The sequence below is a fragment of the Hyperolius riggenbachi genome, chromosome 12, assembly GCF_040937935.1.
Source record: "Hyperolius riggenbachi isolate aHypRig1 chromosome 12, aHypRig1.pri, whole genome shotgun sequence".
Taxonomy (NCBI): Eukaryota; Metazoa; Chordata; class Amphibia; order Anura; family Hyperoliidae; genus Hyperolius; species Hyperolius riggenbachi.
Window position 1 is genome coordinate 161,770,306 of NC_090657.1, and position 13,238 is coordinate 161,783,543.

The 13,238-nt window shown below is 45.8% G+C and overlaps 2 protein-coding genes across 3 annotated transcripts in view; both read left to right on the forward strand.

Annotated features, from left to right (window-relative positions):
- LOC137541564 (small ribosomal subunit protein eS21-like) overlaps nt 1-13,238 on the forward strand; it is a 235,382-nt gene that overhangs the window by 7,421 nt on the left and 214,723 nt on the right. Inside the window, exon 1 of one of the 2 annotated variants that reach the window (XM_068262933.1) lies at nt 7,265-7,276. The exons of the other annotated variant lie outside the window; for it this stretch is intronic. The gene's annotated coding sequence lies outside the window, so the exon portion shown is untranslated. Of the gene's footprint in view, nt 1-7,264; nt 7,277-13,238 lie in introns of those variants that run through there. 2 annotated transcript variants of the gene reach the window in all.
- The window catches only part of RBBP8NL (RBBP8 N-terminal like), a 105,454-nt gene that overhangs the window by 5,600 nt on the left and 86,616 nt on the right, over nt 1-13,238 (forward strand). The window lies entirely within an intron of this gene.

The following is a 13,238-nucleotide window of genomic DNA, read 5'->3' on the forward strand; positions in this document are numbered from 1 at the left end:
AGTGAGTATCCCATAAGGCCCCTTTTAAATCTCACAGGTACCCTTTAACTATCCTGATCTTTGTTGGTAAAGTGACATCTCGGTCCTGTAGTATACACAACATATCTTGCTGTTTCCCTGACATCTAGTATATGGGACCGGTTCCTCCAAGATAGGGTGTGGGCAGGTAAGTGTGTCAGGGCATCCACCAGGCCATTCTCTGCTATATAATCTCAATATAATGAGCTTGTGACTATGCACATACTACATATCACTGCTTTCCTATTGCCCAGGGGGAGAGGATTACATATGAAAGCAGCCTTTGGTTTTTATAATAAAACTATAACAATATGCAGGGCTGCCTTTGTTTTCCAGAGACGTTGTGACATGGCAGAAGCCCTGTGCCCAGCCTGTTCTTTCACCATCCTTCCTTCCCTCTTATCTCATTGGCTACTGAAGTGTCACCTCTCTCCGATGTCACGGCGGTGTTCCATGTAATGAAGTTATCTGAGTAATTACATGTAGCACAAAGGAGACGAGAATGACACACGACTCGTGTAAGGAAAACATCTCACAAAAAAATCATTATAAACTCTGTAAACTATGTTATAGTTTGTTATTGTAAGAACACTTTAGGGTTGGTGCTTCTATAAGAGAACACTAAGTAACTGCCTAGGGTACTCAACTCCTTAGAGGGCTCCAAGTCTTGCACAGGATTGCACAGGTCATAACAACTTTACTGTCAGGGCAGTACTGAGAACTATGAGGCCCCACATACATTCTTTACTTAAACCAGGCCTGACACACTTATAAAGAAAAGTGAATGTATCCGTTGTTACCCACAATCTCTGATTCCTTTAAAACTTTGAAGGAATCTTTGTTAAGGTCTGTCGCTGCTCTCTGCCACCTGCTATTGGTAAAGAATGATGCTGTCCCTATGACAATGCAGAACAATAGACATGAAGATGGGGCTGTATAGTAGACATGGAGGCGGGGCTGTATAGTAGACATGGAGGCGGAGCTGTATAGTAGACATGGACGTGTGGCTGTATAGTTGATATGGAAGCTGGGCTGTATAGTCAAAAAGGAGGCTGGGCTGTATATGGAGGCGGGCTGTACAGTAGACATGGACGTGTGGCTGTATAGTTGACATGGGAGCCTGGGCTGTATAGTAGACATGGTGGCGGGGCTATATAGTAGACATAGGGCGGGGATATATACAGTGGCTTGCAAAAGTATTCGGCCCCCTTGAAGTTTTCCACATTTTGTCACATTACTGCCACAAACATAAATCAATTTTATTGGAATTCCACGTGAAAGACCAATACAAAGTGGTGTACACTTGAGAAGTGGAATGAAAACCATACATGATTCCAAACATTTTTACAAATAAATAACTGCAAAGTGGGGTGCCCCTTTGGTCTGAGTGCAGTCAGTTGCCCGTAGACATTGCCTGATGAGTGCTAATGACTAAATAGAGTGCACCTGTGTGTAATCTAATGTCAATACAAATATGGCTGCTCTATGACGGCCTCAGAGGTTGTCTAAGAGAGTATTGGGAGCAACAACACCATTAAGTCCAAAGAACACACCAGACAGATCAGGGACAAAGTTATTGAGAAATGTAAAGCAGGTTTACTCTACAAAAATATTTCCAAAGCCTTGAACATCCCACGGAACACTGTTCAAGCGATCATTCAGAAATGGAAGGAGTATGGCACAACTGTAAACCTACCAAGACAAGGCCGTCCGCCTAAACTCACAGGCCCAACAAGGAGAGCGCTGATCAGAAATGCAATCAAGAGGCCCATGGTGACTCTGGACAAGCTGCAGAGATATACAGCTCGGGTGGGAGACTCTGTCCATAGGACAACTATTAGTCATGCACTGTACAAAGTTGGCCTTTATGGAAGAGTGGCAAGAAGAAAGGCATTGTTAACAGAAAGCATAAGAAGTCCCGTTTGCAGTTTGCCACAAGCCATGTGGGGGACACAGCAACCATGTGGAAAAAGGTGCTCTGGTCAGATGAGACCAAAATGGAACTTTTTGGCCAAAATGCAAAACGCTATGTGTAGCGGAAAACTAACACTGCACATCACTCTGAACACACCATCCCCACTTTTAAATTATGGTGGTGGCAGCATCATGCTCTGGGAGTGCTTCTCTTCAGTAGGGACAGGGAAGCTGGTCAGAGTTAATGGGAAAATGGATGGAGCCAAATACAGGGCGATCTTGGAAGAAAACCTCTTGGAGTCTGCAAAAGACTTGAGACTGGGGCGGAGGTTCACCTTCCAACAGGACAACGACCCTAAACATAAAGCCAGGGCAACAATGGAATGGTTTAAAACAAAACATATCCATGTGTTAGAATGACCCAGTCAACGTCCAGATCTAAATCCAATCGAGAATCTGTGGCAAGATCTGAAAACTGCTGTTCACAAACGCTGTCCATCTAATCTGACTGAGCTTGAGTTGTTTTGCAAAGAAGAATGGGCAAGGATTTCAGTCTCTAGATGTGCAAAGCTAGTAGAGACATACCCTAAAAGACTGGCAGCTGTAATTGCAGCAATAGGTGGTTCTACAAAGTATTGACTCAGGGGGCTGAATAATTATGCACACCCCACTTTGCAGTTATTTATTTGTAAAAACTGTTTGGAATCATGTATGATTTTTGTTCCACTTCTCACGTGTACACCACTTTGTATTGGTCTTTCAGGTGGAATTCCAATAAAATTGATTCATGTTTGTGGCAGTAATGTGACAAAATGTGGAAAACTTCAAGGGGGCCGAATACTTTTGCAAGCCACTGTAATAGACATTGAGGCAAGGCTTATACCGTCCTGGCTTTAGCGGATAAGGGTTTCTGCTTCTGTCTCCAACTGTACCACAGAGTTCTTCTATAGGGAGAAAGTGACCGCCATGTTTCTTTACAATTGATTTGGATCGTGGAGGGGTCTGGGGTTGCAGCAGCAGAATTCAATAAAAAAAATCAATCCGTGTATGGCCAGTTTCAGGCATCCTGGAAATGTCTGCAGCTTTGCTGTTGTGATCTTCTGGTCTTTGCGAAAGGATTACATTTAATGCATCTGAAGTAATGTTTGTGTTGGTATTTTATTATGTATACAATACTGTGACTTGATTGTGTGCACGGTGGGCGGAGCCTTTCATTTAGCATTTCCTGGTAGGAACACAATGGCAGGGCCTGTCTCACAAACACCTAATGCTCATTAAAGTTTGTCAAAGCCCTCACAGTGTTTGTGAAAACCACTGATCTGCCTTGCTGCTCTTTCCTCAAGCTCTAGTAAGTACATTCACAGACACTAAAGGTGCCCATATATCAACATCTGTCCGATTCAATCATGATGGTCAAACCTGGCAGAGATCGATACCACAACATGGCTGCCCGATAGTCATTTTCATCGATTTGTGGTCGAAATTGATCAAGACAATTAATCTAGCATGCTAGAGAGACCTTGTCGGGTGTGTGGCACTAGCAGCATTTCATTTCATGATGACCGACAGACGACCCCAACTCAGGGGCGTAGCTACAAATCATGGGGCCCCCCAGCATCATGGGGCCCCTTAGTGTTCATAACCCTTCCTTTGCTTTTTCTTCTCAGCCTGGGGGCCCATCTTACAAGGCTCATAAAACAAGTGTGGCTATCGGGATCTGCACACCCATAACGTGTAGCCACACTTGGATCTAAAGCATTTATTATTTATTTCTTGTACAAGGTGGGCCATTTATATGGATACACCTTAATATGGCCATTTATATGGATACACCATTTTATGTGAATGGTGAAGTTAACAAACAAAACCACCGCTATTGGTCTGACACTAACCCACATTGGATAGATCCCTCCAAGACTGTTGGAACAAAAAATTTATGGTATGGTGTGGTATATGGGGTGTATCCATAGATAAGGTGTATCCATATGTAATGCCTGGGGGTTATACTTTGACCACCCAGAGCAACAAGGCTGGTAGCTGAATAGTGGAAGAGGCTACACAGGTTGCCCAGAGCAACTGCAGCTCTGGGCTTCCAATATCGCTGCAAATAAGACACAATCGGAGCGCAGTGCGATGTTGCGCTGCCTTAGTTCGCACTGTGCTGCCGATAGCAAGCATTCAGACAGGTACAAGACAGGACTATAGATTGGAGCGTAACTATTAGCAACCGCAGCTCACAGTCACGTCCACAGAAGCAGAGCAAGCAGGCTAACAACAGTCACCAGCAAGCATCCACACAGGCAAGACTACAGAAAGTACGTAACTAATAGCAACCGCAACCTATAGTTATGTTCCCAGAAACTAGGATAGCAGGAATGCTACCAGTCACCAACGTGGTGGTGGCAGAATCAAAGCTATCAGGATAATGGACTTCACTGACCCACCGCGAATACAGCGAACGTCCATCAAGCATGGAACTAGGCAATACACAATAATAAGAAAAATAACAAACGGCTCAACTAACGGATAAATATATATTAGCAGTCTGCATATATATTTATCAAGAAACTAGCTGAAGCACAAGTAATAAGGTCGCATTGAACTACATTAACAGATCTATAACAGAGTGACAAAGTGCCCAGCAGACCAGCGTACTGACCGCTATGGCGGACGGGGTCTAAAATAAGAGGCAGACTTTTATGTGGACCTCAGCCAGTGAGTGCAGGCATGCAAACTCCAACACAGCTGAATGGTAATCACTGAATCCTGAGTTGATCTGCTGGCTGACTGTGAATGCAAAGGACCTTCATAAGAAATACATGCAGTATTATGTAATAACATGCATGCAGGAAATACAGGGCTATCCGGCCGCAGCTCAGCTGCAGCAAGCAATAGGTGGAATGATGACAGCATCCTAAGTTGCCCCGAACTGCAGAGCGATCGCAAGTAACAATGAGACACATTGCGAATGCACAACCGAATGCAAGCAGACAAGTAAGAACTGCCCAGTTGCAGCTCCACTGCAAGCGACAGAACATGCTACAGGAGAGATCCTAACAGTACCCCCCTCCTTTAACTACTTTGGCCTCCTGGACGTACTAGCTACGCCCAGGAGGCCATGTGCGCTGCCGCGCACCCCCGCGGCCGATCGCGCGCGTGCACGCGCACTCCCGGCCCGCGGTTCGCTAGCCAGGCAATCAGTGAATCGGGCTATGGTGCCCGATCACTGATTGCTCTCCCCCCGAGAAAAACTGTCAGCTTCGCACGGAAGCTGAGGTTTTTCTGTTCCTATTTCCCCCGACGTCACTCTAAGTGTCCGTGTTATGCTTAGAGTGACGTCATTGTAAACAAACTCATGGCTGCCATCTTGTGGCCAAAAAGCTAACTGCATGGAAATGCAAAAAAAAATTAAAAAATAGACCAATATGTACAAAAAAAATTGATTTGCATCCCACCCTCCCAAAAATACCCACATAAAATGTTTAATAATAAAAAAAAACATTACAATTAACAAAAAAAAACACATAAATATTTACCTAAGGGTCTAAACTTTTTAAATATCTATGTAAACATTAAATATTTCTATTTTTTTTAATTATAAGCTTGTAAATAGTGATGGATGCAAAACGGAGAAAATGCACTTTTATTTCCAAGTAAAATATTGTCGCCATACATTGTGATAGGGACATAATTTAAACGGTGTAATAACCGGGAGAAATGGGCACATACAATACGTGAGTTTTAATTGTGGAGGCATGTATTATTTTAAAACTATAATGGCCGAAAACTGAGAAATAAAGCATTTTTTTCCGTTTTTTTCCTTATTCTTCCTGTTAAAATGCATTTACAGTAAAGTGGCTCTTAGCAAAATGTACCCTCCAAAGAAAGCCTAATTGGTGGCGGAAAAAACGAGACATAAATCAGTTCATTGTGATAAGTAGTGATAAAGTTATAGGCTAATGAATGGGAGGTGAACATTGCTTGGATGCATAAAGTGAAAATGACTGAAGGCTGAAGTGGTTAAAGGCGGCTTCCAGACGCCTATAGAAGCTGGCATAATTCTTCTGAACTACCCAAACCAGAAAATCAGATGCAGAAAATCCAGCAAACTGATCTGACTGATAACTCATGGAGGTCGGGACAGCCCGACAAGACCAAATTCCAGAATCAGTCACACCAAGACCGAATCAATCAGAACCAGAACCTCCAGAACCATGCCCATCAGTACTACAAGCCCCAGTGTGATACCTATCAGAACTGTGATTTTCAGGAAAAAGCCCCCCGAAACTCTCCGAGCGATACCCACCACCTTCCAGGGACTGTCCAAAAATGCCAAACCTTTTAATGCAATGCCCACCGGAACTGTCCTTTCCAACACAGTACCCACTGTCGAACCAGTCCACGGCACCAGAATAAGTTTCCTCAGAAATCTCCTTAAAGGGACTCCGTGCTCAAAATAAAAACGAAATCGGTACTCACCTGGGGCTTTCTACTGCCCAGTGTAGGTCGGGAGGTCCCACGGCGTCCATCTGGCTCTTCACCCAGGGCCTGGTCAGAAATGGCTCCCTGGCAGCTCCCGGCGACACTAGGCCCGAGTGTCGGGCTTCTCTTCCTGAAACGTCACATCTGCCCCAAACTGCAGAGAGATCGCAAATGACAATGCGACTCATTGCGAATGCACAACCGAATGCAAGCAGACAAGTCCGAACTGCCCAGTTGCTGCTCCACTGCAAGCGACAGAACATGCTACAGGAGAGATCCTGGCACAATATAAATGGCCCACCCTGTATTTATAAAGCGCCAACATATTACGCAGCGCTGGACATTAGTTAAGGTTACAGACAATATTTAGAGGTTACATACAGCAGTAAGACAATACAGGAATACAAGAAAAACCAGATCACGTAGCACAGTGTGTACAAGGTAATGCTTAGTCAGTCACTGGATGGGAGCATGGAGATTAGGCAAGTTAGTCTCACTCAAATGCATAGCATGGGTGCACAGTAATGAAAGTGCATGATCAGGTAGGACACAAAAGAAGGAGGACCCTGCCCGAAGGCTTACAATCTAGAGGGAGAGGTAGGGACACGAAAGGTAGGGGACCAGAGTTCAGCTGCGGGTTTAGAGCACTTGTGAGATGGGGTAGGCCAGAGTGAAAAGGTGAGTTTTGAGGGCCTTCTTGAAGATGTTGAAGGAGGGGGCTTCCCTAATGGGTGGAGATAGGATCTTCCATAGTGTTGGAGCAACTCTTGAGAAGTCCTGGAGGCTTGCATATGACTGGGTGATGCGGGGGGGGGGGGGGGGGGCAGTCAGGCGAAGTTCATTGGAGGAGCGAAGTGAGCGGCTAGGTGTGTACCTCTGACTAAGATCTGAAATGTAGGTTGGACAGGTTTTGTGGACAGATTTGTAGGTCAGACACAGTATCTTGAATCTGATTCTGGACTGGATAGGGAGCCAGCGGAGGGATTCACAGAGGGGAGCCGCCGTGGTGTAGCGATGGGAGGAGTGGATAATTCTGGCTGCCGCATTCATGATGGACTGCAGCGGGGCTATTTGGGTCATAGGGAGACCAGGCAGAAGGGCATTGCAGTAGTCAAGGTGAGAAATTATGAGGGCGGATCTTGCAGATGTTACGAAGGTGGAAGTTTCAGGACTTTGTGAGGTTTTGGATGTGGGGAGTGAAGGAGAGTGTGGAGTCCAGGGTGACACCCAGACAGCGGGCTTGAGAGGTAGGGTGAATGGTAGTGTGATTAACAGTGACATGTACATCTGGGAGGTTCAGGGATGGCCAGGGTGGGAAGATCATAAATTCTGTTTTGTCTAGGTTTAGTTTCAGGAACCTAGCGGACATTCAGGAGGAGTTGGCTGAAAGGGAGGAGGAGACCTTGTCCATGGTAGTGGTGGATATGTCAGGGGTGTGGAGGTAGATCTGGGTCTCATCTGCATACAGATGATAGTTAAAACCCAAGGAGGCGATAACCTTGCAAATGGAGGATATGTATAGGGAGAACAGTAGGGGGCCAAGGACCGAGCCTTGGGGGACTCCCACTGAAAGGTGGTTGGGGGTGGATGAGGACTCATTGAAGGAGGTTGTGAAAGAGCGGTAGGAAATTTAGGATGAAAGCTAGGTCAGGGCGAGGTCGTAAATTCCCATGGATTGGCAAGGTCATTGACCACTTTGGTGAGAGCTGTTTCGGTTGGGTGGGCAGGCCAAAATCCAGATTGCAGTGGGACTAGCAGTGAGTTGGCATTGAGGTACTGGGTCAGGCGTTTGTGAACCAGACGCTCAAAGAGATTTGAGGCAAAAGAAAGGAGGGAGATAGTGTGGTAGTTGGAGGGTAGTGGGGGGTCGAGGGAGGGTTTCTTGAGCAGTAGTAGTACAGTGGCATGCTTGAAGTTTGAGAAGCAGGTGACTGTGGATAGGGAGAGGTTAAACAGGGTAGTGAGGACTGGAGCCAAATCCATGAAGTGAGGCTGGAGTAAATCAGAAGGGATGGGGTCAAGAGTGGAGGTAGTGGTATGGGAAGTCTGCAATAGGTGGTTGACTTCCTCAATGGTAGTAGGAGTGAAGGAGGGGAGGATAGGGTGGGGGAGGAGCTGGATGGGAGGGGGTGGGAGGTGAAGATTGAAGATTGGATATTTCCTGACGGATGGAGAAAATTTTGTTGGTGAAGTGGGTGGCTAAATCTATGGCAGAGAGGGAGGAAACAGGGTTGGTTTAAGCAGAGAGTTGAAAGTGGCAAAAAGACGCCGGGGGTTGGAAGCTTGTGCTCCGATGAGCTTGGTAATGGTAAATTATTTCTGCTTTGCATAAGCAAGGGCAGTGTGGAACTGCAGCAGGTTAGTCTTGTACCGTTGGAAATCCTGGTCAAGTCACGTTTTTCTCCATTTCCGTTCAGTGGCGCATGTTACCTTCTGGAGGTTGCGAGTATGGATAGTGCGCCAGGGCTGGGGGTTAGGGGGGGTTGCGGCAGAATATTGGTGGAGCAGCTTCCTCTAGGGCTGATGAGAGAATTGATGATACTGAGCTGCAGCAAGATTAGGACAGGATAGGGTGGGGAGAGTGGAGGAGAGGGCATGGAGGGTGTCAGCAAGGACACTAGGGTTGAGCTTGCGTAGGTCTCGCTGCCATCGACCAGGTGGGTGGGCGGGTAGTTTGGAGGTGCCTTCCATGAGGAGGATGAAGGTGAGAAGGTGACGATCTGAGGGTGGGAAGGGTGCGAGTGTGACCTGCAGTGTGTGGGGGGAGGGTGTTGGTGTGTTGTACTAGGCCAAGGGAGTTGGCTATGGTGAGTAGCGGGGTCACGACAGAGTTGTTGGGCTCATCGATGGGAATATTGAAATCCCTGAGGATGATGGTGGGGAGGTCAGAGGAGAGGATGTGTGGGAGCCAGGAGGCAAGGTTGGTGAGAAATTGTGGTGTGGAGCTCGACGGAGGGTGGTATAAGACCGCAACAATGGCTGGGAGGGGATTGTAGAGGCGGATAGTGTGGGCCTCGAATGATGGTAATTGTAGTGAGGGAGGTGGGGTGAGGACACGGAAGGTGTAGGATGGGGAGAGGAGCAGACCCACCCCTCCCCCTGTCCTGTTGTTTGGTCTGGGGGAGGGGTGTGTGTCTGAGGTGAAGCCCACTGTAGGAGAGGGCAGCCTCTGCGGCAAAGTCAGAGGGGGTGAGCCATGTCTCAGTGAGTGTGAGGATGGTGAGGGTTTTGGAGAGGAAGAGGACGTGATGTGACGCCTTCGATATGGCATATCGAATGCATCATGGAGTCACAAACGCAAGTTTCATTGCAAGCAACCAAAATGACATTTTTGGTTCAAATCCACTTTTTTTTCCTCTCCTTCCTGGCTCTGCTAGCAATCACGGGCAGTTTTCTAATTACATAGTCTCTCTCATCCAAGTGTGAAATCTGTCCCCTAGCATTCCTGGGAAGTTATACAGCTCATCCATCAGATGAAGTTAGATATCAGCCTGACAGAACCAATTTAAAGCATCCTTCTCTAGACTGGTAGGAACGGATCGCAGCAGGGGGTCTCTCAGGGTTCCCTCAGCTGGGAGATCAAAGGAAACCATCTCCCAGCTGGCTCAGCTCAAAGAGCAGGTGACCCCACTGTAACCCATGATAATCCATGCATTTCTATATTTTTAATATTCCTGGTGTTACCGGGATACCAGGCCCTTCAAATTCGCAGAGAGTGTTGGACTTCACGTGACACTGGTCCTGAGAGATTTTCAACCATCTGTATCTTTCAGTACCAGTGCTAGAAAGGGTGAAAGTAGGAATGGTAATATGAGTCACCCAGACGCCTCATGTTTGGTATCAGCAGATTCACACAATTATGCTGATTATGAATATTCATTCTGGTTCTTGATGTGACCAATGAGCAAGGAGAAAGCGGGCAATACAGGAATTGGGCCAAAATCTCTCCCTGTCTAACAGGACACTGCCTTATTCAAATTGCACAGGGCTGGACTTTTATGTGTCATGACCCCACCCATCTACAGTGAGTATTAAAACTCCAATGACACAAGGGTCCAAGGTCCTTCATCTAAAATCTTGTCCAAAAACATCCCGGCAACCAGCTGGACACTGGCACAAATCTCTTGGATTATTTCTCATAAAGGCATGGCAATCGCTATCTTGGACTTTTCGCCAAAGACTTGCAATTGCCGCATGGACTACCAATAACGGTATTTGAACTGTACATTAACCTCCCTGGCGGTAAGCCCGAGCTGAGCTCGGGCTATGCCGCGCAGGGGGAGATCTCAGCCCCTGGTGGGGCGATTTTATACTGTAAATTGCTGTGCGCGCAGCCAGCACTTTGCTAGCCGCGCGCACAGCTTGATCGCCGCCTCTCTGCGGCGATCGGCCGCACGCAGCGGCGAAAGAGGCCCCCCCCCCGCCAGAGCCCTGCGCTGCCCGGACCAATGAGTTCCGGGCAGCACTACGGGCTGGATCGGAGGTGTCTGACGTCAGGACGTCGGCTGACGTCCATGACGTCATCCCGATTGTCGCCGTGGCGACAGGAGAAGCCAAACAGGGGAACGCGTTATATACGCGTTCCCCTGTTTGCTATAGATGCCGGCGACGATCGCACTAGATTGACACATGCGCCCTAGTGGTGTAGCTACCACTCTGGTAGCTTTACATGAAACAAAAATTTTTTTTTAAAAAAAAAAGGATTTTTGCCAATTTGGCAAAAAAAAATTAACCGCCAGGGAGGTTAAGACATTCTGTTTCTTTTCATCTCTCCTCTCTTTCTATCAAACCCATCTGTTCTGCCGGACAGATATATTTACAGACAGCTGTATGGACAGGTATATTTACCTGTGGGCTGAAGTATGCTGTGTGTATGTACAGTGATGTGAAAAACTATTTGCCCCTTTCCTGATTTCTTATTCTTTTGCATGTTTGTCACACTTAAATGTTTCTGCTCATCAAAAAACGTTAACTATTAGTCAGATAACATAACTGAACACAAAATGTATTTTATAATGATGTTTTTTATTATTTAGTGAGGAAAAAAACTCCAAATCTACATGGCCCTGTGTGAAAAAGTGATTGCCCCCCTTGTTAAAAAATAACTTAACTGTGGTTTATCACACCTGAGTTCAATTTCTGTTGTCACCCCCAGGCCTGATTAATGCCCAACCTGTTTCAATCAAGAAATCACTTAAATAGGAGCTATCTGACACAGAGAAGTAGACCAAAAGCACCTCAAAAGCTAGACATCATTCCAATATCCAAAGAAATTCAGGAACAAATGAGAACAAAAGTAATTGAGATCTATCAGTCTGGTAAAGGTTATAAAGCCATTTCTAAAGCTTTGGGACTCGAGCGAACCACAGTGAGAGCCATTATTCACAAATGTCAAAAACATGGAACAGTGATGAACCTTCCCAGGAGTGGCCGGCCGACCAAAATTACCCCAAGAGCGCAGAGAAAACTCATCCGAGAGGCCACAAAAGACCTCAGGACAACATCTAAAAAACTGCAGGCCTCACTTGCCTCAATTAAGGTCAGTGTTCATGACTCCACCATAAGAAAGAGACTGGGCAAAAACGGCCTGCATGGCAGATATCCAAGGCGCAAACCACTTTTAAGCAAAAAGAACATTAAGGCTTGTCTCAATTTTGCTAAAAAACATGTCAATAATTGCCAAGACTTTTGGGAAAATACCTTGTGGACCGACGAGACAAAAGTTGAACTTTTTGGAAGGTGCGTGTCCCGTTACATCTGGCGTAGAAGTAACACAGCATTTCAGCAAAAGAACATCATACCAACAGTAAAATATGGTGGTGGTAGTGTGATGGTCTGGGGTTGTTTTGCTGCTTCAGGACCTGGAAGGCTTGCTGTGATAGATGGACCCATGAATTCTACTGTCTACCAAAAAATCCTGAAGGAGAATGTCCGGCCATCTGTTCGTCAACTCAAGCTGAAGCGATCTTGGGTGCTGCAGCAGGACAGTGACCCAAAACACACCAGCAAATCCACCTCTGAATGGCTGAAGAAAAACAAAATGAAGACTTTGGAGTGGCCTAGTCAATGTCCTGACCTGAATCCTATTGAGATGCTGTGGCATGACCTTAAAAAGGCGGTTCATGCTAGAAAACCCTCAAATAAAGCTGAATTACAACAATTCTGCAAAGATGAGTGGGCCAAAATTCCTCCAGAGCGCTGTAAAAGACTCGTTGCAAGTTATCGCAAACGCTTGATTGCAGTTATTGCTGCTAAGGGTGGTCCAACCAGTTATTAGGTTCAGGGGGCAATTTCTTTTTCACACAGGGCCATGTAGGTTTTGAGTTTTTTTTCTCACTAAATAATAAAAACCATCATTTAAAACTGCATTTTGTGTTCAATGTTGTTATCTTTGACTAATAGTTAACGGTTTTTGATGAGCAGAAACATTTAAGTGTGACAAACATGCAAAAGAATAAGAAATCAGGAAGGGGGCAAATAGTTTTTCACATCACTGTAGTTTTAGAATAAAACTAACAATTTTATCGTTCAGTCTTGTGCCTGTTCTGGTCATCTGATTGTTGCTACAACGAATCTGCCCTCTGAAGAGTCAGTCATACTACCGCATTGTTTTATTATTTTGTTATGAATTGTTGATTTGCTAGCTAGGTTGTAAATAACTGTTTCTTCCTTCTAGGATTAGCTAGTACCCTATTTCCTGTGCAAAATCGATAACTTTAGTTTATCGATTGGACATACAATCGAGATTGCATCATATATGGACCCAGTAACCTTTCTTCAAACGTCACATTGCTCACAGTCTTTAGGCCTTCGGAGGTGACTAT